The sequence below is a fragment of the Culex pipiens genome, chromosome 2 (genome assembly GCF_016801865.2).
Source record: "Culex pipiens pallens isolate TS chromosome 2, TS_CPP_V2, whole genome shotgun sequence".
Taxonomy (NCBI): Eukaryota; Metazoa; Arthropoda; class Insecta; order Diptera; family Culicidae; genus Culex; species Culex pipiens.
The window spans coordinates 197995077-198021945 of record NC_068938.1 but is presented as its reverse complement, the minus strand read 5'-3'; the positions used below and the strand labels follow the sequence as shown (position 1 = coordinate 198021945).

Genomic DNA, 26869 nt, shown 5'->3' with positions numbered 1-26869 from the left:
CTTTTCTTATGTAATGCCAATTTTCTTCAATTTCTAAGACAAGTTTGGAATTAGTTCTAGATTACTATATAGGATTCAAGATTTTTCTGGAATTATAAATGATTAATTAGAAGAACTTTGATATAAAGTATAATAGGTACTTCAATCAATTCATTAACTTTCCCGAAAACATCTATTTTTAATGTTTGATCGGATGGAAGTTCAGTGTAATTTAAAATATCAGTAAAATAAAACCACTTTGCAAGTCTGACAATGAGTTGTTGATCTGGCATCTCGCATTTAATGGCTAGTTAAATACTCTTATTTATTTCGTGTGAGATTAGTTTGCTCAAAGCATGGTGTTCTACACCTTCGGTAGATTCATCGCCCATTAGATCCTACTCGTAAGTGTCAATAATTGGCCTGTTTGAGCTTTTATACCTTCTCTTTCTTCCCGCCCTCATAAATGGCAAACATTTCCAAGTGTGTGCGGTACACAATGCAATGGTCTTAGAAACGCATTTAACCGCAAAACGACAGGACGGCACACACCATTTGGCACAGTACGCGTCACATGTTTAAAGCGAACGATTTAGAGTTAATGAGATGTACATACTAACGGTTCTTGACCGACCACAACTAAACTTACCAACAAACCGGAATGATTCACAAATTACGTAACGCCTAGTTAATGTGTTTGATCTCAACGACTTTGAATTCACCAAGGAATGCAAATAAATAAAATCAAATCAACGTTACGTAATTCTTGAACGCCCCCTGGGCGGCACGCGACCGAGAATTTCCAACAGTCACTGTGAAGAGGTGCGTTTCTTCGAAACTGTGAAGTTACAAGTGGTGGTAGGTTGGGAAAGGTCATGGCGCGCCGCGGACTTGGACCTGGCGGAATTTATGCAGAACCAAATCGACCCATTTACTGGCGAACGCGGACATTAGAGCTAGACGGGGGGAGGTTGGCTTTGACGGTTAGACGGTTAGACGGTGGTTTGGGGTGTTTAGAATTTGACATTGAACTTGGTTTATGAACAACGTAAAGCTTTTATCTTATTTAGGATCCAATAAAAATGACTTGACCTGTTTTGTTTACAACTTTAACATTCGAATGTTACGTAACAGATTAAATGAATATTAATTCTCTTGTCAAAATATTTAAACGTATCACTTGACATTGACATTCACCTTAACAATCTCTTGGAACTCCGACCTTCTTGATTATTTTTGAAAGTTTCACTAAAATAATTTTTTTTCACTTCACTCCGTTTGGCGCACTGTTTCGGGGAACCTGCAGCCACCCGGGGCTTTCCGGCGTTGTAACCTGCACTGCACTAAACCGAGTCCCGTCCTGGGTGTCCTCTTTTGTACTCTGACCCGTATAGTCGATCATCTGAACCTACGATGACCCACCTTAAGGTCACTACGTGACGATGAATTTCATATTAATTTTCACGTTTAAGCTTGCAGAAGAGGTTAACCCTCAAATGACCAATTTTTTTTTAAATCTCTTTTAATATTATTGACTTGAACTGAAAATTTAATATTATGTATAAAGTTTAAATTTCAAGACGATAGCTTGAAGGTTAAAATTGATCTTCATTTAATGCACCGTAATTAAGAATTCTGCAGCGGTGAAAAATAAAGCATCCTTTCAAGTTCAACTTTTAGCCAAGGACAGTTCCTTTCACTTTTTATTTATTCTTCCAGTACCTGCTTCATTTATACTGTCATGTCATCAAGAGTCAGGTATTGATAAAGACGAGTTTGTTGATTCCGCGTTGCATGCAGTTCGGAGATCACATGTTTGAGCTTCTTTTTCATGAACAATTCTGTCTGTTGAGATTTAGTTAGTAAAGAAAATTAAATACTAAAATAATTTTGAGTTTGAAAAACGAAACAGAAGCTCTCCAATCCGCATAATTAAATCTAAGTAATTAATTTCCGGAAATAATTTTCCATTACTTGAAACAGTTGACAATCAAATTAATGGTCACGGAAACCCGCCTCAAGAACAGTTTTCTAATCAGTTTCAATCACACACAGAATCACATCAGTCGCTCTCCTCCTCCTTGTCCCCGGAAAATCTGTTAGGAAATAAATCCAGTTTGGCGGTAGGTTGTTTACATCTAAACGGGTTGTTTTCCGTTTGTCACAGTTAAGGAACGCTGCCTTTCCGACTCTCTCCGACTCAACTTGACGCGATTCAGGTGCCGGGCGTCCTTGGCGGGATCGGATTTGTAGGCTGATCGCGTCGCGTCGCGTCGGTTCCATAAACTTTGCTTTGCTACTTCAGAGATTCGCATTTAAAATCATCAAGTTGAGCTTCTGAGTCATCTCAAATGATGTTTTTCTACGTGGATTAGTAACTTTAAATGCCAAAGCTCAGTTAAGCTGCTTTTTGATAAACAACAAAGTTGATCATATGGATCTGCCTTGATTGGGACCATAATTAATGTCATTTGAAATGGAAAAATAAGAGCTTTGCCGGTTCCGTAAACAGAAAATCCAAACTTGTTTCAAAGCAGTTTTGATTTGGTTCTATTCTGCGTTTATACTAAGCAGTGACTTTATCGACATTTTACATCACAATATTTTTATGTGTTCAACACTATTACAGCGTTATGGTGCTAACGTCACTTTGCATAACCACATTCTTGGAATTCCTTTATAGAATAGAGTTTATGATTTTCAATGAAAAGTGTGTGAACTTTTTCAAAAATTGAAATTGAGTGAAGATTATTGAAATTCTACACATTTATTTTTAAACATATCTAGGGGTGATATTGGGTCAAAATGATTTTTAACGGTTTCTGCAGTTAATCTTTCTTGTTCTTATCTTTCAATGAAACTGAATTCCAACTTTCCTGAAAAAAAAATGGGTTTACAGGTTTGACTTGTGATTTGATGTGACTGCCGATGTTCTGAAATTTGTCATTTTATAGAAGTCACCTTGGACTGTGTTTTTGACTAACTACCTCATATCATATAAGTAAAAATAAGCATGCAAAAGTTTTATTCCCGTCTCACTATAAAATAATAAATTTAAAATAGAACAAATACCAAACCTAATTTTCAATTTTGAATCTACAAGTATCGCAAATTGCTTTATACGTAATTAAAACTATTTTACCATAATAAAAAAAATTGCAAAATAGCTATGAATTCTTTAAATAAAAATTTTTCCAAACTTTGTAAATCTTTTACTGATCTGTGGTGTCTGCCTGTGTGGATCAATCGGACCGCGCGCTGAACTCACAATCCAGAGGTCGCTCGTTCGAATCCCGAGGCGGACGCAAAAAATTCTATGTATAAATATAGGTATTCGGTGCCCTCTCCCCGTGCCATACTTTCACACTTAGGAGACCCGGGAGGTGGAGTCTTGTCGCAAAAAGAACGATACACACCTGTGGAACCGTTGACGAAACCGCAAGGTTTAAGAGGGCCACATTATAAGGTGTTACGTCGATTCCGTTTTCTTTCCGATCTGTGGTTCTAAAATTCAAACTATGTTAAAATATTCAAAAAAATGTTTCGATTGAAAATGCATAAATAACCAATAAACAATCTATTCGGAATAGTTTACTATCAATTGTACAAGTTTTTTTTTGTTAAAATTTAATTTTTAGTCAATATTTTTGCCCCGGATTTTTTAAGTAATTTTGAAGAAACAATCGCCCAAACAAAATAGTGAAAAAGGGAAAAAATTGAAATATTTTCCTAGAACTTTAGAAATTTTTATTCGAAATTTTTAATTTTGTATTAAATGTTTAATCTAAAGTTGGTCTAAATCGGCCGATTTCATGACATTTTAATGTAAGTGTTGTTTTATTTGACTTAAACCTTTCAGGGGACTTGACTATGACCATAGAAAATATTTTTTTAATTGGTTAGCCAATACAAGCCTCCATACAATGTTGACAGCTATCGAAACAAAAATGTTGAAGTTTTTCGATCGATTTTGTTTTTTTCTGAAAAGTTGTAAATATTGGTTAGGACTGTCCAAAAAAAAGTTACACTTTGAAAAAATTAACCGCAAAATCTATGTTTTTTAAATAAACATGATGATTTAAAAAAAAATCATGTGTTTATGCAACACATGACCAATATAACAAAGAACTTTGCACAACATTCTTGAAATTTATGCTATTGTACCAAATATTAATCATTTTATTTGGGATTGCCATTATGTGGCCACCTGAAATATTTTTTTAAAATTTGATACCGTATTTCCAAAACCCTTATGGTTCAGTAAATGCTCCCAACTCGTAAAATCGATTGGCTTAAAAAAACTCACACTCTAATCAAAGTTCTTTATGGATTAAAATATGCACTTTACAAGTAAGGATTTTGGAAATAAGTTTTCTGTGACAAACAAGAAGATTTCAAAAGGACAATTTTTATAGCGCTGTTTTTTTACTCAAAAGTCTAATCCAATATCTATAAGTTTGCCAAAGACACCTAATCGATCATAACATTTGTTCCCAAACTTCCGTTTGCCATTTTCCTTTTATATAAATAGCGAAGAATCTGTTTCATGGAAAAGGATTTCACTGATCGATTTTGTGTTTTCGGGAAAGTTTTAGGTATTGGTTAATCATTTATAAAAAAAATAGTTTCACGGAAAAAATACATATTTTCATGTTTCATATTACATCAGTTACAGTTGCATTCTCAAAATTCATTTTTTATAAGTTTGTTTTTTTTTATGTTTCAGGGAAGGTGCAAAATCTGGTTATGATTATTTTTGCGATTTTTTTTTAGACTAACATTGAGTCAAACAAAATAATATTTTATTTATTATGGAATCGAGACAAACATTTGAAATAAGCATAATATTCAATGTTTGACCCTTTTGAAATGAAAGATTTGATTCCAAAAAATTTTGAAATATATTTTTCTAAATATCATAAAATTTCACGAATGTTTAATTTTTTTAACATTGAAAATTGGACCATAAGTTGCTGAGCAATTGGTATTAGAAAATGTGGGAATGTTCGGAGGAGACATAAAAAACTTAATTTTTTTTTTGCTGTATTTCAGCAACCAGAGGTCTCTTAGGCAATTTAATTGCAAATTTTCTGTACTTTTCGAAAACAATTTTTTTTTAGGAATTTTCACTATATTAAACATCGAAAAACCGGAATTTTTTATTTTAAATTAAATGTTGAGTTATCTTGAAAACGGTGCATTTTATCAAAAAATCTGTAAAATACTTTTCGATTGCAAATTTAATTTAACATTTTTCATAAAATTATTTTTATTAGGTCCTTTTCGGTACTGGGACCTGGTTAGGACCGAGTCGGCTTTTGTAATTACATTTGACTTAATAATTACAGAGGATCTTGTGTGTAAATGTTAGTGGGAGGGGAGCCGATTACCCGCGGCCTACTCGGGGTTAGTAGGGAAGGGATTGATGTTAAAGACAAGGCGTGGGATGGGAAGGGGGATTGTGTAGGGGATTTAATTTAACATTAAAAACAGTTAAAGTGAAAAAAAAGCAAAGAACAAAACTATTTTTTTTTGGAAATCATAACTCAGCGGCCAAATTTTATCCTCCTAAAACATATTAATCATTTCTAAGATTTAAAGAATATGATTTTGAAGAAATTAAATTTTTGTAGCAAAAAGTCACTATAAATATTGGAAAAAAATAATTTTTCGTGTAACTTTTATTTTGCATACACGATTATCTGAAGGCCCTTGGGAAATTTTCATACCGGAAAATAGAAACTTTGGATAATCGAATCAGGATTTTTTTCGTTGTCTAATTTTTGACTGTCGAGCTTAAGTGATTTAAAATTTTGTAATCCAAAATGGCGGCCAATATGGCGGAAAAAGAAATATTGAGAAAAAATGCTTTTTATTATTTAAAAGGCAATTAACTATTCTAATTTTATATTTACTTAAATGGGGTCACAGAACTCGAATATGATGTTTACAACAAGAAAAAGAAAAAAAAACGAAAAAAATGTTTTTTTGTTCGTCTTTTGATTATCCAAAGTCCCATACAAACCTTCGGATAGTCGAAACTTCAGATAATCGATACTTCGGATAATCGAGTCTAGACTGTAGTCCTCATCAATACCTAAAAATTTTCCGAAGACTCCAAAACGATCAGAAAATTCAATCAAAAGCTAAAGATGTTCAAATATTTTTGTACCCCTTTTGTATGAACAGTTGCCAAAATTGTATAGATAATTGTACGGGTGAAATAATGACACAAAATGGCTTTTTTTGGTCAAATTAAAAGCCAATTAAAAATATAATAAAATTAAAATGGTGCTGTTAAGCTTGGAATGCTGAAATGATAAAAATGTGATTTTTTATGCTTTAGACACTTTAACTTTAATGTTTTATAGCTCAAAAATTTATCATTGGCATAAGCATAACTTTAAACTCAAATTTCAAAACACCTTGACTCGCTCACTTCAAGGTCCGTCAATGTCGGTCATCAAACAGCCCCAGTTCGAAGCCCCCTCCTTGCGGTCACACACGTGGAGATTAGGAAAATCGGTTTTCGATCTGTCCGTTTCGGTTGGTTTGAGGCTCACCCTTATGAAACCACATCTCGGACCAAACCACACCATCCAACGACGTCAGATTGTTTTTACTTGGTCGCGTGGCTAATTAAAAGCTGCTTGGTTTAAGCTAGTCACTGCTGCTAGAAGGTGGTAATGGTTAATGCGATTGTTGGAATTTCCCACCAACTGTCTTTCAAGTGGGCCCTTGAAGTCATGTTTTTTGTTTGTTTGTGTTTTGCTCTTAATGGAAGTGCTACCGGCGTCTTGTCATCTTGAAAAGAAGAAAAAACTCCAACAATTTCTTCAGGGTTGATTGAGTTGTTCTTTAGAGTCGAGAATCAGTGGCTGAGGTGTCTACAACTTAGAGAACTCATTTATCATCCTTTAATTTGAAGTTGATGAATGAATTGCTTCGAACAACTTATAACTAATAAAATTCAAACTTTTAAATCTTCATCCTCCCTTCCAAACTTGTGCCCAAAACGGCCCAAAGTCAATCCACGCGAAACTAATTTCCATTTGAAACATTTTGTAACCGATTTTTATGGCCCACAAACACTCGCTCGCAAAGAGATCGAAAATCGACAAACTCTCTTAAAACGTCGTCGTCGTCGTCGTCATCTTTAGTCGCCGCCGGTTGCCAACCTCAAAGTTAAGAGGTTATGTAAAAGGTGATGTTCCGAGACCTCCCCTTCTTCTCGAAGACCCCACCCCACTTGACCATTTGCCGTAACCTGGATTACCATAGTGAGGAGGAGAAGAAGGCAGAAGAAGTCGTGTGCAAAACTCACACAAAGAATTACACTCTTAAAACGAGCTGCTAGCGTTAGTAGCACCGGCTTGGTCTCACGAAGCTAAAGATGACGATATTTACGCCTCTGGGGTCTGAGAGCCGATCGTTAAGGGACTACTGCCAAGCACAGTTTGACTAAGAGTGTACTACCAGCATTCACATACACCGTTCGGACGACTTTGGAGAAGATCCGACATTTGTGGGAGGTTTCGCACGCGACGACAAGTCATTTGCCAATTATGAATGGGGAAAAATGAGTGCTAATGGTGGGGTTAGTGTTGAGGGTCAACCTGCTGGCGGGCAGTTGCTTCATTTTAGGATATTACAGAAGAGAAAAAAAAACGGCTGGAATATTTAATTGCAAACCTTCTTTTAACTAGAAAATGATCATTTCGAGTATTCCTGATATTATTTAGTCGAATTCAGAATCTTTGCATAGCAAATTTGTATTTTTTTGCAAATATTTCAACCACGTGGTAGCTGCCTGACGTATGGCGTCGCGATGTTCATCAAGCTTTCATAGCATGCTAAGGAAAATTGGATGCTTTTTGAGGGAAAACCGTTGATTCCGGAAACATCGGATTGTTTGCCGATGCGCCAGGTCTAGGGACAACGAATCCATATGCTCTCTTCGGGAAAAGTGTTCTCCAGACCATTTCCCATAGGCCTGACCATACCAGAAGTTGGCGCGTGATTTTCCCAGACCTGTAGGAGCGTTTGAACAAAAAGTTCCAATTTCCCATAGTAATTCCAATGTAAACTTTAACCCTGATGCGCGCAGCCAGTTTACAACCAAATGAGCTGATATTTGGCATGAAAGTCCCTATGGGCATGCCCTACAAGGGGAACCATACTAAAACCTGATCCGAGAACTTTTTGAAAAACGTACCCACCCTAATGCATACATTAAAAAAAAAACAGATTATTAATTATGATAAAACCAAATTGCTGGCATGTTCCTCGTACACGTGTCGATTAAAACTTTCCATCAAAATCTAATCCAACCCACAATTTTTGAGAAATGGCCCCCCGTCAGTGCCTTATTAAGTCTTCTAATGCATGTACTTTGAGCCTCGTCAAGTCGCCTCATTTCCGCCCAACTGTTTGCCACTGCTGCTTGTTGATCGGTCATAGTTCAACCGCCTCCACAACGCCACGAAAACACAACTTCCCAACGATATCAGCCGGGATCGTAACAGGACCCGGTCATGAAATGGCACAATAAATCTTATGCAGGCCGACCTCCTCTCAAAGCAGCTTTATTTATAGCAAAAAATTTTTGCTCAAATTCCTACCAGCAATCAAGTGATTCCGATCAGGTGGACAAAGTGGCGGCGGCTTTCTGCTGTCAACAAGGTGACACGAAACTATAATAATCGACCAAAAGTGCAAACCAAGTCCCGGCCAACAAGTAGCGGGCCGTGACTATAATGGACTCACTCGCTGAGCTGGAAGTTTGGTACGGAACGTGTGGAGTTCACATGCTCAGCTTTTTTCGTTTGGGTGATTCAGGTCTTAGATAACTTTGGAAAGGGGTCAGTGGGGTAAATCTTTGATTTTGACTAATTTCTATCTCAAACGCTAACTTCAATCAATATTTTAACTCGTGAATCTACTCAAACTTATAGATGAGTCCATTTTACCCCACAAAGCCCACCAAGCTACTTAGTCAGACAACGAGCTAAACAATAAAACAAATGCCGCCCGCACTTACGCGTAATTACAGTTTAAACAGCTGTTTCGGCTAATCGGCGTGGATCATAATTAGTGTCATTTTGGACCACGAACAACAACAATACCCCCTTGCGGCGGGGTTTAATTCAGAGATAGGGTAGAGTAGTCATCAATGAGACACGGGGAACAATGATAAAATGGCTCTCAAAAGTCGTAGTTTCAACCAATCAGGCTCATATTTTGGGGAAAGGTGTGTCTACTGGATACACGTCTGCCATATTAGTGGCTTTAGTTATGGACGTTCCCTTGAAAAGTTATTCATAAATGTTTGATTCTGGGGTGTAAAAGTAAATTATGAACAAAAATTACTTTTTCGCTCGTAGGCTGCCATTTACACCAAAACTAATATTTCTTCAAATTTCTTTCGACGTTCCATAGGGCTTAAGTTGGGCTACAATGTCCTTTCATTAGATTTGGCCAAAATTTAGAATATACCCAGAATCCAGGGCTGTCTCATTGTTCCCCACTCATTTCAGCCCATGGGTAACAATGAGACACTTTGATTTTTCTTCAATAAACTTTTCAAAATCGATGGAAATCTTTCAAAACATGAATTAAAAGTGATTTTTGGCATATTTATAGAGTTTAAACTTCATTTAACCAAAAATACTAAGTTATTTGGTGTTAATATATCGATTTTACAAAATTTCAATACTTTTTAGTGTAACTTTTGTTATCAAAAGTTTCATGTTGGCAAAATTGCTCTAAAATGTTCAAGGCAAGTCACCTGCAATGGAACAACACAAAAACATGATGTTTTGCTAGAAAAAAGTTGATTTTCGTAAAGTGTCTCATTGTTCCCCAGCTGTCTCATTGTTCCTGCCAAGTGCGTCTACAATGAGACAGTTGAATAACTCTGGCTGTAGATGTCGGATCGATCTCATATTTTGGTCAATGTTAGAACACATTAAAAGAAAGATAATGCAACTAAAAGCTCATTAAAACATGCTAATGAAAAAAATAGAAAAATCGTTGAAAGTTGAAAACCAAAAGTGTCTCATTGATGACTACCCTACCCTACCTTACCGACTTTCAGTTGGAGAAGTACGTGCATGAAGTGTGCTAGTGCAAAATCCGAAACAAGCTTGTGTGGTTTGTTCTGGATATGGATTTGCTTTTTCCGACGACAACAAGTTAATTGCAAGGTAGCCAATAAAAAATTAAATGATTTCAACTTATAACAAAAATATTTTATAATATTAAGATATCCTCAGAATTCAGGAGTCTAAAACCTGATATAAAGAAAGAAAAAGTAAAGAGTAAAAAGTAAAAAGTAAAAAGTAAAAAGTAAAAAGTAAAAAGTAAAAAGTAAAAAGTAAAAAGTAAAAAGTAAAAAGTAAAAAGTAAAAAGTAAAAAGTAAAAAGTAAAAAGTAAAAAGTAAAAAGTAAAAAGTAAACAGTAAAAAGTAAAAAGTAAAAAGTAAAAAGTAAAAAGTAAAAAGTAAAAAGTAAAAAGTAAAAAGTAAAAAGTAAAAAGTAAAAAGTAAAAAGTAAAAAGTAAAAAGTAAAAAGTAAAAAGTAAAAAGTAAAAAGTAAAAAGTAAAAAGTAAAAAGTAAAAAGTAAAAAGTAAAAAGTAAAAAGTAAAAAGTAAAAAGTAAAAAGTAAAAAGTAAAAAGTAAAAAGTAAAAAGTAAAAAGTAAAAAGTAAAAAGTAAAAAGTAAAAAGTAAAAAGTAAAAAGTAAAAAGTAAAAAGTAAAAAGTAAAAAGTAAAAAGTAAAAAGTAAAAAGTAAAAAGTAAAAAGTAAAAAGTAAAAAGTAAAAAGTAAAAAGTAAAAAGTAAAAAGTAAAAAGTAAAAAGTAAAAAGTAAAAAGTAAAAAGTAAAAAGTAAAAAGTAAAAAGTAAAAAGTAAAAAGTAAAAAGTAAAAAGTAAAAAGTAAAAAGTAAAAAGTAAAAAGTAAAAAGTAAAAAGTAAAAAGTAAAAAGTAAAAAGTAAAAAGTAAAAAGTAAAAAGTAAAAAGTAAAAAGTAAAAAGTAAAAAGTAAAAAGTAAAAAGTAAAAAGTAAAAAGTAAAAAGTAAAAAGTAAAAAGTAAAAAGTAAAAAGTAAAAAGTAAAAAGTAAAAAGTAAAAAGTAAAAAGTAAAAAGTAAAAAGTAAAAAGTAAAAAGTAAAAAGTAAAAAGTAAAAAGTAAAAAGTAAAAAGTAAAAAGTAGTCAAAGTAGTCAAGAAGTCAAAAGTTTAAAATCAGAAATCAGAATTCAAAAGTTTAAAATCATAAAAAAAGAAGTCAGAAGTCAGAAGTCAGAAGTCAGAAGTCAGATGTCAGAAGTCAGAAAATCAGAATATCAGAAAGTTAAAAGTCAGTGAAAAGAATTCAGAAGTCATGAGATAGACGTCTTAAGTCAGATGTCAGAAAACAATAGGCAGAATTCATAAGTTAAAAGCTGAAGTCCGGAGTTAGAATTCAAAAGTCAGAAGTCAGAAGTCAGAAGTTAGAAGTCAGAAGTCAGTAGTCAGAAGTCAGTAGTCAGAAGTCAGTAGTCAGAAGTCAGTAGTCAGAAGTCAGTAGTCAGAAGTCAGTAGTCAGAAGTCAGTAGTCAGAAGTCAGTAGTCAGAAGTCAGTAGTCAGAAGTCAGTAGTCAGAAGTCAGAAGTCAGTAGTCTTATGTCGGAAGTCAGAAAGTCAGAAAGTCAGAAAGTCATAAAGTCAAAAATTCAGAAAGTCAGAAAGTCAGAAAATCAGAAAGTCAGACAGTTAGAAATTCAGAATGTCAGAATGTCAGAAAGTCAGAAAGTCAGAAAGTCAGAAAGTCAGAAAGTCAGAAAGTCAGAAAGTCAGAAAGTCAGAAAGTCAGAAAGTCAGAAAGTCAGAAAGTCAGAAAGTCAGAAAGTCAGAAAGTCAGAAAGTCAGAAATTCAGAAAGTCAGAAAGTCAGAAAGTCAGAAAGTCAGAAAGTCAGAAAGTCAGAAAGTCAGAAAGTCAGAAAGTCAGAAAGTCAGAAAGTCAGAAAGTCAGAAAGTCAGAAAGTCAGAAAGTCAGAAAGTCAGAAAATCAGAAAGTCAGAAAGTCAGAAAGTCAGAAATTCAGACTAGTCTAGACTAAAATTATTAAATTAATACTTTTTTAATCAGGAAATCAGAAAGTCAGATAGTCAGAAAGTCAGAAAGTCAGAAAGTCAGAAAGTCAGAAAGTCAGAAAGTCAGAAAGTCAGAAAGTCAGAAAGTCAGAAAGTCAGAAATTCAGAAAGTCAGAAAATCAGAAAGTCAGAAAGTCAGAAAGTCAGACTAGTCTAGACTAAAATTATTAAATTAATACTTTTTTAATCAGGAAATCAGAAAGTTAGAAAGTCAGAACGTCAGAAAGTCAGAACGTCAGAAAGTCAGAAAGTCAGAAAGTCAGAAAATCAGAAAGTCAGAAAGTCAGAAAGTCAGAAAGTCAGAAAGTCAGGAAGTCAGAAATTCAGAAAGTCAGAAAGTCAGAAATTCAGAAAGTCAGAAAGTCAGAAAGTCAGAAAGTCAAAAAGTAAGAAATTCAGAAAGTCAGAAAGTCAGAAAGTCAGAAAGTCAGAAAGTCAGAAAGTCAAAAATTCAGAAAGTCAGAAAGTCAGAATGTTAAAAAGTCAGAAAGTCAGAATGTCATAAAGTCAGAAAGTCAGAAAGTCAGAAAGTCAGAAAGTCAGAAAGTCAGAAAGTCAGAAAGTCAGAAAGTCAGAAAGTCAGAAAGTCAGAAAGTCGGAAAGTCAGAAAGTCAGACTATTAAATTGAATGTTATATTTAGAAGTCAGAAAGTTAGAAAGTCAGAAAGTCAGAAAGTCAGAAAGTCAGAAAGTCAGAAAGTCAGAAAGTCAGAAAGTCAGAAAGTCAGAAAGTCAGAAAGTCAGAAAGTCAGAAAGTTAGAAAGTTAGAAAGTTAGAAAGTCAGAAAGTCAGAAAGTCAGAAAGTCAGAAATTCAGAAAGTCAGAAAGTCAGAAAGTCAGAAAGTCAGAAAGTCAGAAAGTCAGAAAGGCAGAAAGTCAGAAAGTCAGAAAATCAGAAAGTCAGAAAGTCAGAAAGTCAGAATGTCAGAAAGTTAGAAAGTCAAAAAGTCAGAAAGTCAGAAAGTCAGAAAGTCAGAATGTCAGAAAGTCAGAAAGTTAGAAAATTAGAAAATCAGGAAATCAGAAAGTCAGAAAGTCAGAAAGTCAGAAAGTCAGAAAGTCAGAAATTCAAAAATTCAGAATGTCAGAAAATCAGAAAGTCAGAATGTTAGAAAGTCAGAAAGTCAGAAAGTCAGAAAGTCAGAAAGTCAGTTAGTCAGTTAGTCAGTTAGTCAGAAAGTCAGAAAGTCAGAAAGTCAGAAAGTCAGACAGTCAGAAAGTCAGAAAGTCAGAAAATCAGAAAGTCAGAAAGTCAGAAAGTCAGAAAGTCAGAAAGTCAGAAAGTCAGAAAGTCAGAAAGTCAGAAAGTCAGAAAGTCAGAAAGTCAGAAAGTCAGCAAGTCAGAAAGTCAGAAAGTCAGAAAGTCAGAAAGTCAGAAATTCAGAAAGTCAGAAAGTCAGAAAGTCAGAAAGTCAGAAAGTCAGGAAGTCAGAAAGTCAGAAAGTCAGAAAGTCAGAAAGTCAGAAAGTCAGAAAGTCAGAAAGTCAGAAAGTCAGAAAGTCAGAAAGTCAGAAAGTCAGAAAGTCAGAAAGTCAGAAAGTCAGAAAGTCAGAAAGTCAGAAAGTCAGAAAGTCACAAAGTCAGAAAGTCAGAAGGTCAGAAAGTCAGAAAGTCAGATACCAAAGGTGAGAAGACAGAAGTCAGATGTCAGATGTCAGAAGTGAGAAGTCAGAGCCAAAGTCTAAATAAAAAGACACATTGATAAATCCTGGTCATTATCAAAAAAGACAAGATGACCTCCAAATCTAAATTCCCATAAAATTGGCAAACCATCCGTTTGACGTCAAACCGTCCAGTTTCTGACTAATTAATATTCGAAAATTTTCGCAAACTTTCGCATCCCAAAATTTGCCAATCGTTAAACCAACTCAAAGGATCTGCCTTCGTGACATGCAAGTCTACTAAATTTAGACTGCCGCAACCTTTGAGAAGCCGAATTTGAAACCCATTTTATCACCGACTGCAGCGATTTTTTTTCGCAAATTTCTGTCTAAAACTAGCGAAAACTGCGTTCTGTTCACTGTTAGTCTCCAGTCACATTTCGCAAAACCTGAATCGCTAATGTTCGGTCCGGTTTTCGAGACGCGCTAAATTTTGCCAAAAACTGCAACAACAGCCCAAAAGAAGAGGAGTCAGAATTTTGAAAAACCAGTTTAAATTTGCGACTAGACGTGTCCCGGGTGTGCAAAATTATTCAAATGACGGGGAGGATCGTTTCACGAAAAGTTTTGAAATCAAGCGGAAAACCGGTTCGGCTTTATGGATCGGTTTCAGGAGACTTTGAACCGGGAAGAAACATCTGGGTTCTTGAGATGAGCCAGAAACAGGATGTTGAGATACGTGAGTGAAACTAGTTTTGGATCAGTTTTTCCTTTGTGGGATGTTGTTCAAGGTTGTCGATAGCTCGAAATGATTCTGAAAGTGTAATGTAACGTGAGAAAAACTCAGTATTTAATAAGGTTAAAAGATCATAAAATATAAAAAAAAGCTTATTAAAAATCAGCAGGTCAACGACAACTTTATAACGCTATTTTACACATTTTACAACTATCAAATGCCAGCAAAGAATTTTAATTTCACGCTGCTTGACTCTAATATTGAATAAAATACGTTTTGCTTAAGTTGAACGAACAAGTGCAATAGGAGAGCGAAGGGTAAATAGTTATCTGAAGGTGTTTTGCCGATAACCTTTCTGTGCACTCAAATGGATTAACAGCACTGGATTTTTGCATTGCAAAAGTTTATTCAACTTGCTTTCATTACACAGTTTTCCAGAACAAAAATCTTGCTTCACAAAATTGATAATTGAACTGTTTTAATCTTTTTTTTCTTGAATTTATATTTTGTATTTTTATATTTGGATGAAATTTTGTCTACCTTTTCTTTTTTTACAAATTAGCCAAATTGAACAAAATCAAGCCCTTTTTAAATGATGTTCAAACTCTGCAAAATGTGACGTATAGAAAATATTTGTTAAGTCTTTTTCAATATTAGAACTGCCTTAACTCAGCAACGCTAGGTCGCTCCATACCTTCACCAGTTCTAATGCGAACCTCCAGAACAGCGTACCAGCCAATTAGCAAATCTAATGAAATTAATTTCATCTCAATTAAACATTCAAACTTAGATTATTGTGACGTAGCACTACAATTGATACTTGATCTGCTGCTACTCAGCGGTAGGAGGCAGTTTCTAGAAGTCTCCTGCTCCTCCTCGTGGGAATAAAATACCAGCACTACGCAGTGCGAGTAGCTTTACGACGTCGATACTGAATCCGAATAAATAATGCCTGGAAAATCACCGACCAACCAACCTATCCTGAACGGGCTTGCAAGAAAATAATGTGCAGAACATAAAAAAGTTCATTGTTCGCGAATCTCGTTTCTGGAATTGTAACAACATTCACTTCGGCGTGAACTGGTTCAATTCCTTGGATGAGAAAAAAAAACCGGCTGAAAAAGTCCTCTTTGTTGTGTCAAGTTCGGCTAGGAACAAGAAACGACCATGCGTCGGATCCCGAGTAATACTTAATCAAGACTTTTTTTTAAGATGAAATGCTAATAGAACGCTAAATAAAGTGGTTTTATTCGTATTCTTGATATCGTTTTCAGGAGAACAGGACGGTTAAGAATAATGTTGATTATATCAATAGATAAAATTATAGCTTTTTAATAAAAACTTATATTTTAAAAGTAGAGGCCGCTTATCTAAAAAAATAACATGGGATGATATCTGAAAAAAATAATTTTTTTTTTGTTCATAAAATTATTTTTATTATGTCCTTTTTGGTGCCGGGACCTGGTTAAGACCGAGTCGGCTTTTAAAAAGATTTTTTTGTTTGTGATAAAACAAAGTTTTTTTTCATCTCAGTGCCAATCTTGTAGGTGCTTTGTGGTTTGGTTGAGCGTTTTAGCAGAATGCATTACTGTGAATACAAAGAGACGAGTTGTTCCTTTTAATTCCGCTATATATTTTTAATATCTTGACAGATACGTATTTCGTCTACTACTTGCAGACTTCATCAGTGTTCTGTTCTCGACTGAAGGTTCATCGCTGGTGTATCCGTATTTGTAGTTACTGTAGGTACTACCTTCTCGTTCTTCTTTTGTGCCTGTATAGGTAACAGCTTAAACAGCCACGTTGAGCCGTTACCTGAATCCTTGTTGAGTAAACGTTTGTTGCCTGCCTTGAAGATTTCCAAACTTTCGGCGACAGCCAGCTTCGATGGGTTTGTGATGTGTCTTAAGATGACCGCGTCGCTAGTTGTGATGTTATGTTTTTCCTCGATGATGTGTTCGGTTACTGCTGACTTGAAATGGGGGACAAATCCTTTCCGTATTTCCTCCTTGGCAATTCTGACATATGTGTTTATATGCTCATCCAACCTGGTTTGCAGCAGTCTCTTAGTTTGTCCAATGTAGCTCATATCACAGTGGCCGCAGGATACCTCGTAGATGCCGGGTTTGCCTAAAGTCGGTATGGGGTCTTTCGTTGAACCTAAGATGGATTCCAACTGGCTGTTTCTACTGCTGAACACTAAATCGATGCCAAATTTAGCCAGTTTTTGTCGTAATGGGCGTGTTATCCTGTAGTCGAATTCTACTGCTGCTCTTCGTAGTGGCTCTACTGATGGCGTAAGGGTTGTGAGTGAGGTTCTGTGGAGTTTTCTTTCCTTCTTATCGATGATTGCTTGGATAGTTGTTCTGCTGTAACCGTTGATTTCCGCTGTTTCAAATATGTACTCCAATTCTTTCTGTTTTCCTGCTTCGCTGAGGGGTAAAGTTGTCATCCTATGTATGAAATAATGATATGCTGCCATCTTATGTTGGAATGAATGGTTTGACGTGGCTGGGATTGTTCTTCTGGTGTTTGTTGGCTTCCTGTAGATCTCGAAAGAAAACGAAGATGGGCAACCTGGTTCTCTTAAGATCAGGATGTCTAAGAAAGGTAACTTTCCTTCGACTTCCACTTCGTAAGTGAACTTGATGCTCCTGCGTGCACTGTTTATGGTGTCCAGTACCGTTGTTAGTGAATCCTTTTTGATGATGCAGAAGACGTCATCTACGTATCTCCACCAACGTTCTGGTAGTAGGTTTTTGGTTTGTAGTTCGTGTTCCAAAGCTGCCATATAAACATCGCTCAGGAACGGTGACAGTGGGTTACCCATCGATGCTCCCATCCTCTGTTGATAGATGCGATCCCTGAACTGGAAGTAGCTCTGTTCCATGCATAATTTGACGAATGTTATATACTGGATCGTTTTTTGTCTCCATGGTTCTCCCTCGTATTGTGATTGCAGCCAATCCCGTAAAGTTCCTATTGCGTTGTTTACTGGTATGCTTGGGAACAGTGCTGTTACGTCGAAGGAAACCATTATTTCATCCTCAGCTATCGGTCCCGACTCTAAGAGCTCCTTTGTGAACACCTGCGAACTGATGATCGAACGGCTCGGGAAGGGTTTCGGCATACTCTTGAATTCCTCGACAAGCCACTTTGCGATCCGACTGGTTGGGGCATCCACTGCTGAAATGATTTCTCGCATCTCGTTGCCTGGTTTATGCACTTTAGGTAGTGCTTTAATCCTTGGTAGAGTTGGGTTCGGTACTCTCAACGATTTTACAGTTTTCCCAACCGATTTCAAAAGGCCTGCACATTCTTTGATGGTGTTCTCTACTTTGTTGACCATATCGATTAGCGTGTATCCTCGTTGTAGTGAATATTTTTCCCTGTTTCCGAGTTTCTCAAGAAGTTCCTTGTCGTATTCGTCCCGGTCCATGATTACTACCCGGTTTCCCTTGTCCGCTTTTAGGTAGTACACGGGTTTCTCCTTGAGTTCCTTCACTACTCGTACTTCGGCGTTGTCCTGGTGTTTTGTTGTTGCTTCTCGTATTAATTTGGATACCGTCATCCTGACGCTGTTGATTTGTGTTGGAAGGAGCGGGGGAGGTTTTGTCTGTTTTTCGTCGATGCTTTTAGCATTGATAACAGTTTCGATGTCGATAACAATGTTTTCCAGGTTTGGTTTTGATGATACCGCGTACTTAAGACCTTTGTTGAGTAAAGTTAACTGTTCTTCTGAAAAAGTTTCAGAAGAACGATTAACAACGAACTCTTCTAAGGGTTTAACTACTGGTTTCGTTGTAGGGGCAGTGTGGGAAATCAGTTGTCGGAATTTGTTGTCCAGTATCTTGCGTTTCCTTTCCGATTCGCACTTCTCGGCTACCTTCACTTTCGTCAAAAAGGCTTCGAATTCGATGGGGAATTCTTTGGCTAGTTTCAGATGGAGTGAATAGCATTCGAGAGTTTTGATACTCAGTCTACCGTAGAGTTTTTTGATGCTCTCTTTGACAAGCTCTAACTCCACCCTCCGGATGATCTTGCTGTCCGTATGACCCTTCGTCCTAATCCTGTGGCTAGTTGGTGTAACTCGGTGTTCGACGCATTTTTTCAAGAAGGCGATGTCTTTGTGGATACCTGCGATGATTTTCTTCATTTTCTTCATTTGAAACTAGCCAAAGAATTCCCCATCGAATTCGAAGCCTTTTTGACGAAAGTGAAGGTAGCCGAGAAGTGCGAATCGGAAAGGAAACGCAAGATACTGGACAACAAATTCCGACAACTGATTTCCCACACTGCCCCTACAACGAAACCAGTAGTTAAACCCTTAGAAGAGTTCGTTGTTAATCGTTCTTCTGAAACTTTTTCAGAAGAACAGTTAACTTTACTCAACAAAGGTCTTAAGTACGCGGTATCATCAAAACCAAACCTGGAAAACATTGTTATCGACATCGAAACTGTTATCAATGCTAAAAGCATCGACGAAAAACAGACAAAACCTCCCCCGCTCCTTCCAACACAAATCAACAGCGTCAGGATGACGGTATCCAAATTAATACGAGAAGCAACAACAAAACACCAGGACAACGCCGAAGTACGAGTAGTGAAGGAACTCAAGGAGAAACCCGTGTACTACCTAAAAGCGGACAAGGGAAACCGGGTAGTAATCATGGACCGGGACGAATACGACAAGGAACTTCTTGAGAAACTCGGAAACAGGGAAAAATATTCACTACAACGAGGATACACGCTAATCGATATGGTCAACAAAGTAGAGAACACCATCAAAGAATGTGCAGGCCTTTTGAAATCGGTTGGGAAAACTGTAAAATCGTTGAGAGTACCGAACCCAACTCTACCAAGGATTAAAGCACTACCTAAAGTGCATAAACCAGGCAACGAGATGCGAGAAATCATTTCAGCAGTGGATGCCCCAACCAGTCGGATCGCAAAGTGGCTTGTCGAGGAATTCAAGAGTATGCCGAAACCCTTCCCGAGCCGTTCGATCATCAGTTCGCAGGTGTTCACAAAGGAGCTCTTAGAGTCGGGACCGATAGCAGAGGATGAAATAATGGTTTCCTTCGACGTAACAGCACTGTTCCCAAGCATACCAGTAAACAACGCAATAGGAACTTTACGGGATTGGCTGCAATCACAATACGAGGGAGAACCATGGAGACAAAAAACGATCCAGTATATAACATTCGTCAAATTATGCATGGAACAGAGCTACTTCCAGTTCAGGGATCGCATCTATCAACAGAGGATGGGAGCATCGATGGGTAACCCACTGTCACCGTTCCTGAGCGATGTTTATATGGCAGCTTTGGAACACGAACTACAAACCAAAAACCTACTACCAGAACGTTGGTGGAGATACGTAGATGACGTCTTCTGCATCATCAAAAAAGGATTCACTAACAACGGTACTGGACACCATAAACAGTGCACGCAGGAGCATCAAGTTCACTTACGAAGTGGAAGTCGAAGGAAAGTTACCTTTCTTAGACATCCTGATCTTAAGAGAACCAGGTTGCCCATCTTCGTTTTCTTTCGAGATCTACAGGAAGCCAACAAACACCAGAAGAACAATCCCAGCCACGTCAAACCATTCATTCCAACATAAGATGGCAGCATATCATTATTTCATACATAGGATGACAACTTTACCCCTCAGCGAAGCAGGAAAACAGAAAGAATTGGAGTACATATTTGAAACAGCGGAAATCAACGGTTACAGCAGAACAACTATCCAAGCAATCATCGATAAGAAGGAAAGAAAACTCCACAGAACCTCACTCACAACCCTTACGCCATCAGTAGAGCCACTACGAAGAGCAGCAGTAGAATTCGACTACAGGATAACACGCCCATTACGACAAAAACTGGCTAAATTTGGCATCGATTTAGTGTTCAGCAGTAGAAACAGCCAGTTGGAATCCATCTTAGGTTCAACGAAAGACCCCATACCGACTTTAGGCAAACCCGGCATCTACGAGGTATCCTGCGGCCACTGTGATATGAGCTACATTGGACAAACTAAGAGACTGCTGCAAACCAGGTTGGATGAGCATATAAACACATATGTCAGAATTGCCAAGGAGGAAATACGGAAAGGATTTGTCCCCCATTTCAAGTCAGCAGTAACCGAACACATCATCGAGGAAAAACATAACATCACAACTAGCGACGCGGTCATCTTAAGACACATCACAAACCCATCGAAGCTGGCTGTCGCCGAAAGTTTGGAAATCTTCAAGGCAGGCAACAAACGTTTACTCAACAAGGATTCAGGTAACGGCTCAACGTGGCTGTTTAAGCTGTTACCTATACAGGCACAAAAGAAGAACGAGAAGGTAGTACCTACAGTAACTACAAATACGGATACACCAGCGATGAACCTTCAGTCGAGAACAGAACACTGATGAAGTCTGCAAGTAGTAGACGAAATACGTATCTGTCAAGATATTAAAAATATATAGCGGAATTAAAAGGAACAACTCGTCTCTTTGTATTCACAGTTGTAGGTGCTTATTCCATTTCACAAATTAGTAAATTTTGGATTTTGCATTATTTACATACTTTTATTAATTTTTACATTTCAGGATTTTGGATCACTTCCTTTTCAAATTGATCAAGAGAGCTCACATTCAATCTTTATGCTCGTTTTTTTAAGTACAAATAACTCATAAAAATTTCGAAGTCGAAATGGTGACTACAACATAGGATGGCAAACATCTTGAATTTTATTTATTCATTCGAAAAGATTAAAATTATTTTTGTTTATATGAAAACTTTTTTGAATAAACATAGCATAGCTTTTTTGCTAAGCTGTTTCAAAAACAATTTTTAGTAGGTACTTTACATTATTTTAAGGTGAAGCCTTTGATCATTTTCAAAGAAAATTGGTCGCCACTCTAAAATACTCTGTATTGAATTCAATTTAACGATTTTCTGCACCAAAATGAATCAGAATGTGGCGGTTGTTGCCTTCTTGAAGCCACTGAAAGAATTTTTGGTCTAAATCAAATGTGTTTCAAAATTTATATAATTTTATGGTACAATCATTGACGTCCTAGTTGGCAATCATTGATTAATTACGATTTCCATAACTTTGCAAGGAATGAGATAATCGTTACCAAAATGGATCAGCATGTGTAGGGCACTATTATAAACAACTTGTAGAAGGAATTTTGTCAAAATATTGATAGCCACGCAAAATTTCTATCTTTGAACGAAAAATCATGACAACGATGGAAGTCTTCTATAGGAAAAGTTAAATAAATTTTTGGTTTCAAAATAAAACGAGTTCTTTATTTTCTGAATCTTTTTTGCATTTTTTAAATTTGTTCGATCTTTTCAATATTGGGAAGTGTGTCAAAAAGTCGAACGACACATGCTCAAATAAATAAAGAAATAATTCCTATTAGTTTTTTGTATCAAATGATCACTTTTTCAATCAAATAGTTAAATTAACATCTTTTTGAGCTTAACAAAAAAAAGGTTTTGTAATACTGCATATTCTTTAGTTAGTTAAATGTCTTTAATAACGAGCCTTTGGGCCATAAACGTTGGTTTGGCTCAAAATGTTTGAATTGATCATTGCATTGAATTTGATATAAAAAAAGTATCTTTGCAAACATAAGAGAAATAATGCATATAAAGAAATTAAAAAAAAACTTAAGAAAATTTAAAAAAAATCTGTCCTCGTTTTTGTCTTAACAGAGCACATCAACCAGAGCTTTTGCACAATGATTTTAGTTACAGACGACTTTGTATCTTCAAAACTACGGGAACTTTCCATATAATTTTTGATTCATTCCCTAAAGTATTGCCTTCAACACAATTAGCAACAAAGTTTAACTATTTCTAAAATCAAACTGTTGCTGGATTGGGTTCGTAAACTCAACAATTTTGGAATAAGAAGACAACAACTTCCTTGGTTGCTGTGCAAAAAAAACAAATTTATTGAAATAAATTTATCTTACTGAGCAGTTATTAGTTAACTTCAAATTACTGTTTAATGTATTATTTGTGTGTGTTTTGAATATTCATAAAATTTGCATTCCCTTGAATAGAAACTGCGATTTCATAACAAAACTAAAAATATTTTGCAATTATTAAAACATTTAAATATCCTAAAAGCTCAGATTTTTTTTGAAAATTCCTTCGTTTAAAAAACGCATTCATATACAAAATCATCTAGTGTTAAGAAAGTGTTATAAAAGCTTAGAAGTTGCACTTTCAAGCAGAACTTGACAATCCTAAAAATTATTTGTTTTGATTATTGATTTTTATTCAGAGTGGGAAATGGATCATTTTCTCAAAAAAAAAAAAAAAAAATGGAGCAAAAGATCGCAAAATAGCCTTAAAACCCGAGAAAAAAAAAATGAGGCGGATTTTTTATGAAAAAAAGAATTACATTAAAAAAATCTTGGAATATTTTTAGAATATTTCTTTGAGTTTTCACAAATGAAGAAAATAAAAATTTAAATTAAATCGATGTTCAAGTTCAAATAAACCTGTGCTTCTCTTGTCTTCTTATTCAGAAATAAACGTGTCACAAATTCCAATATCTATAATTAAGAGAAGCCAAAAAAAAATGTGGACCCTAAAATATACCTAAAAACATACTTGGCAGTTACACCCCAGAAATAAAATCTTTTGTTTTATTTTCAAATATTATTTTTTCAAAGACGAAAGAAATTTTTTCAATTTAAGTTCAATTTCCATATCTTTATCCTCATAATCTAGTTTTTTTTTGTGAACATTTGGGGTTTCCTGATAACTGTAAATATTTCTTCAATTTATATTTACAGTTGACCTTAATAAGGAAAAAAAGACAGTTTAATTTGTTGTTTTGAGTCGTTGTTTATCATATTGCAAAATACTGGGAAACATTATATTAGCTATATTATTTTTTTAAAGCAAAAATCAAGTAACAAGTTTGTGCAACTTTTGTAAGATCAGTGCAAATTAAGATTCGTAAAAAAAATAAACTACAATTTTGGGCATTTTGGGTCTTAAAGAGTTCAAGAATTGATTTTGTATTTGCAGATCCAGAAAAAATAATCAAAAGGTTGATATAGTTCCTCAAAATAATGAGGCTACTACACATAAAGCTTCAATAGAATATCTATAAATTAATTGTAACTGAATTCATTGAAACCAAACAAATTTATTACTTTTCTTGTAATTTTTTTGGCACAATTGCAATAGTAAAAAAAACTCCCGGGTCCCGGGAAAATTCCCGGGAAATTGGAAATCCCGAGAATCGTCACCCTCTACTAATGAAGCAAAATGTCCTCTTTGGTCATAGAAAAAGTACATAAAAATTTTCATCCAAATAAAAACTAATTGTTGTTTAACGTTTTCAAATGTTAGCATTATTCAATCAATCATAGAATGTTTGAACAAATTTCAACAAATAAAAACAAACAATAAACACAAATGCAAAGGGTACACAGTGCTCTTAAGTATATCCTGTCAACCGTCAAGTCACTATCAAACAAAGTGAACCGTTTAAGTGCACATCAACCTGGAGAGCATCCGCGTGGCTTTCCTCAGGTTGATTGCATCCCGTCAACCGTTTGAAGTTCAGAACTTTGCTGCACGATGCAGCAAACTAATCCCCGATAGAAGGAGGTGGAATATCAGAGCGACATCACATCACTATCAAGTTCCTCGACAGACTCTTACCTACTGTGAGTTCTAAACTCCTTAAGTTTGAAGATGACAGCCTTAATTGGATTTTAACGGGGCACGGAGAATTAATTTGCCATGTTCTAGTGGGAATCGTTTCAACATCTCAATTCCGGCATTGTTGTGCAATAATTTGCTGCTTGAACTTGGGCTTACCCCCTTTAAAGCCACCCTCTCTTAAAGCTCAATTGAGCGGTTAGGCTTAATCGGGCGTGACGGGTTGTGGCTTTTCCGATGAAGGTCGCAATTTTTAAATTTCCATTTTTTTGTCGGAGGAAATTAATCGTGCAAAAGCGTGGTTCTTTGTCATGGGTTACCGGAACGGGCCGGCAACCGCAATCTCAAACCACGTGGAAAATTTGCTGGGTGAGATTGATTGTTTGGCACGGGTTGGGGGGTGTGTGGGATATTTTCATGCTCTTTAATTGCGTTGGGTTCTTAGGCTTTAATGAGAATTGTTTTCGGATATTTGCATCGGTGAGCTTAAAGTGCATTTTGGGTGGTATTTGAAGGGCGATGAACAGTTGTTTCGCTTGAGTTGAATTTTGAATTTAACAAGAATTGACATTTATAATATAGATATAACATCTTTGTAATCATCAACTGATCTTCTCCATTGCGACGCACTTAATTCTCCAAGCTTAGCCACCACCAACTCAAGAAATCTTTCCCCTCTCCAAGAAGGTGACACACCCCGAAGCTAGATTTCGCAACATTTTAAAGTTTTAGCATTTGTTGAATACAAACCGGTATCGTCCGTCCAACTGGCAGTTTTAATCCAAGACTTGACCTGCTACTCGACACTCTCGACCAACACCGGCAACTAATCTTCTTCTTGTTTTTCACTTCAAAAACTGCCAAATTCCACACGCGCACCACTTCAAGAACCGGCAGCAGTTTCGTAACGACTTTCTTTTCCGGAAATTCTTGTATCGCGCACGCACTTTCCGTTCGAACTCTACGAGACTTTCAGAACTTCAGAACCGACGTCGTCGTCGTCGCACGGACGGAGAGCTGTCCCACAGGTCTGTCTTCACCAAAGACTAGCTGAGCGCATACTGAGCCAAGTTCCTGGGGCATTCGAGTCTCTCGCAGTTGATAGTTTGCTTTGCAAAAGAAGACTTGCCTTTTCTAAGCCGGGTCTAGAAACTAGGGACCTACATAGGGAAATGAAATGTTCTGGAAGAAATTTCAAACACCCAAAGTCATTCAAATTTAAGGTTGAAAAACTTGTAGTTTTTCTTTGATGCTGGCACTTTTCTTGTACCGAACAAGCACAAACATAACAAAAACTACCTGATTATTATCAACAACAGTTTTACAATACTTGTGATTGTTATAAGTCTCGTTTTTTTGCCAAAATTATTTTAAATTGATTCCAACCTTGTTCTTACACGATCTTGTTGCTCGATTGGAACCCCGATTTGACAGTTCGATTGGAACCCTGAGAGTGACATTTCGCCTCTCCATATAGGCTCTCTACTAGAAACTGCATTTCAGAGGGTGCAAGGGAGGAGGGAGATCAACTCCTATTGACGGGGGCTTTGTGTCTACTGCACTTTGCTGGTGAGAACTTGAGTTGTTGACGGCGTTGAACTCTAGGCAGGTTGGTACAAAAGATGAACAAGATTTGGAAGAGCTGAAAGACTAAAAGATTAAGACTATTTAATACAAAAATACAAAAATACAAAAATAAAAAAATACAAAAATACAAAAATACAAAAATACAAAAATACAAAAATACAAAAATACAAAAATACAAAAATACAAAAATACAAAAATACAAAAATACAAAAATACAAAAATACAAAAATACAAAAATACAAAAATACAAAAATACAAAAATACAAAAATACAAAAATACAAAAATACAAAAATACAAAAATACAAAAATACAAAAATACAAAAATACAAAAATACAAAAATACAAAAATACAAAAATACAAAAATACAAAAATACAAAAATACAAAAATACAAAAATACAAAAATACAAAAATACAAAAATACAAAAATACAAAAATACAAAAATACAAAAATACAAAAATACAAAAATACAAAAATACAAAAATACAAAAATACAAAAATACAAAAATACAAAAATACAAAAATACAAAAATACAAAAATACAAAAATACAAAAATACAAAAATACAAAAATACAAAAATACAAAAATACAAAAATACAAAAATACAAAAATACAAAAATACAAAAATACAAAAATACAAAAATACAAAAATACAAAAATACAAAAATACAAAAATACAAAAATACAAAAATACAAAAATACAAAAATACAAAAATACAAAAATACAAAAATACAAAAATACAAAAATACAAAAATACAAAAATACAAAAATACAAAAATACAAAAATACAAAAATACATAATACAAAAATACAAAAATACAAAAATACAAAAATACAACAATACAAAAATACAAAAATACAAAAATACAAAAATACAAAAATACAAAAAAACAAAAATACAAAAATTCAAAAATACAAAAATACAAAAATACAAAAATACAAAAATACAAAAATACAAAAATACAAAAATACAAAAATACAAAAATACAAAAATACAAAAATACAAAAATACAAAAATACAAAAATACAAAAATACAAAAATACAAAAATACAAAAATACAAAAATACAAAAATACAAAAATACAAAAATACAAAAATACAAAAATACAAAAATACAAAAATACAAAAAT

General features: G+C 35.2%; 2 protein-coding genes across 4 annotated transcripts in view; one reads left to right on the top strand and one right to left on the bottom strand.

Annotated features, from left to right (window-relative positions):
* LOC120412768 (elongation of very long chain fatty acids protein) overlaps positions 1 to 25217 on the bottom strand; it is a 55977-nt gene extending 30760 nt beyond the window's left edge. The window contains exon 1 of one of the 2 annotated variants that reach the window (XM_052708653.1): positions 24900 to 25217. The gene's annotated coding sequence lies outside the window, so the exon portion shown is untranslated. The remainder of the gene's footprint in view (positions 1 to 24899) is intronic. The other variant, XM_052708652.1, reaches the window with a different exon arrangement.
* LOC120412766 (D-beta-hydroxybutyrate dehydrogenase, mitochondrial) overlaps positions 1 to 26869 on the top strand; it is a 117255-nt gene that overhangs the window by 44453 nt on the left and 45933 nt on the right. The gene's annotated exons all lie outside the window — the stretch shown is intronic.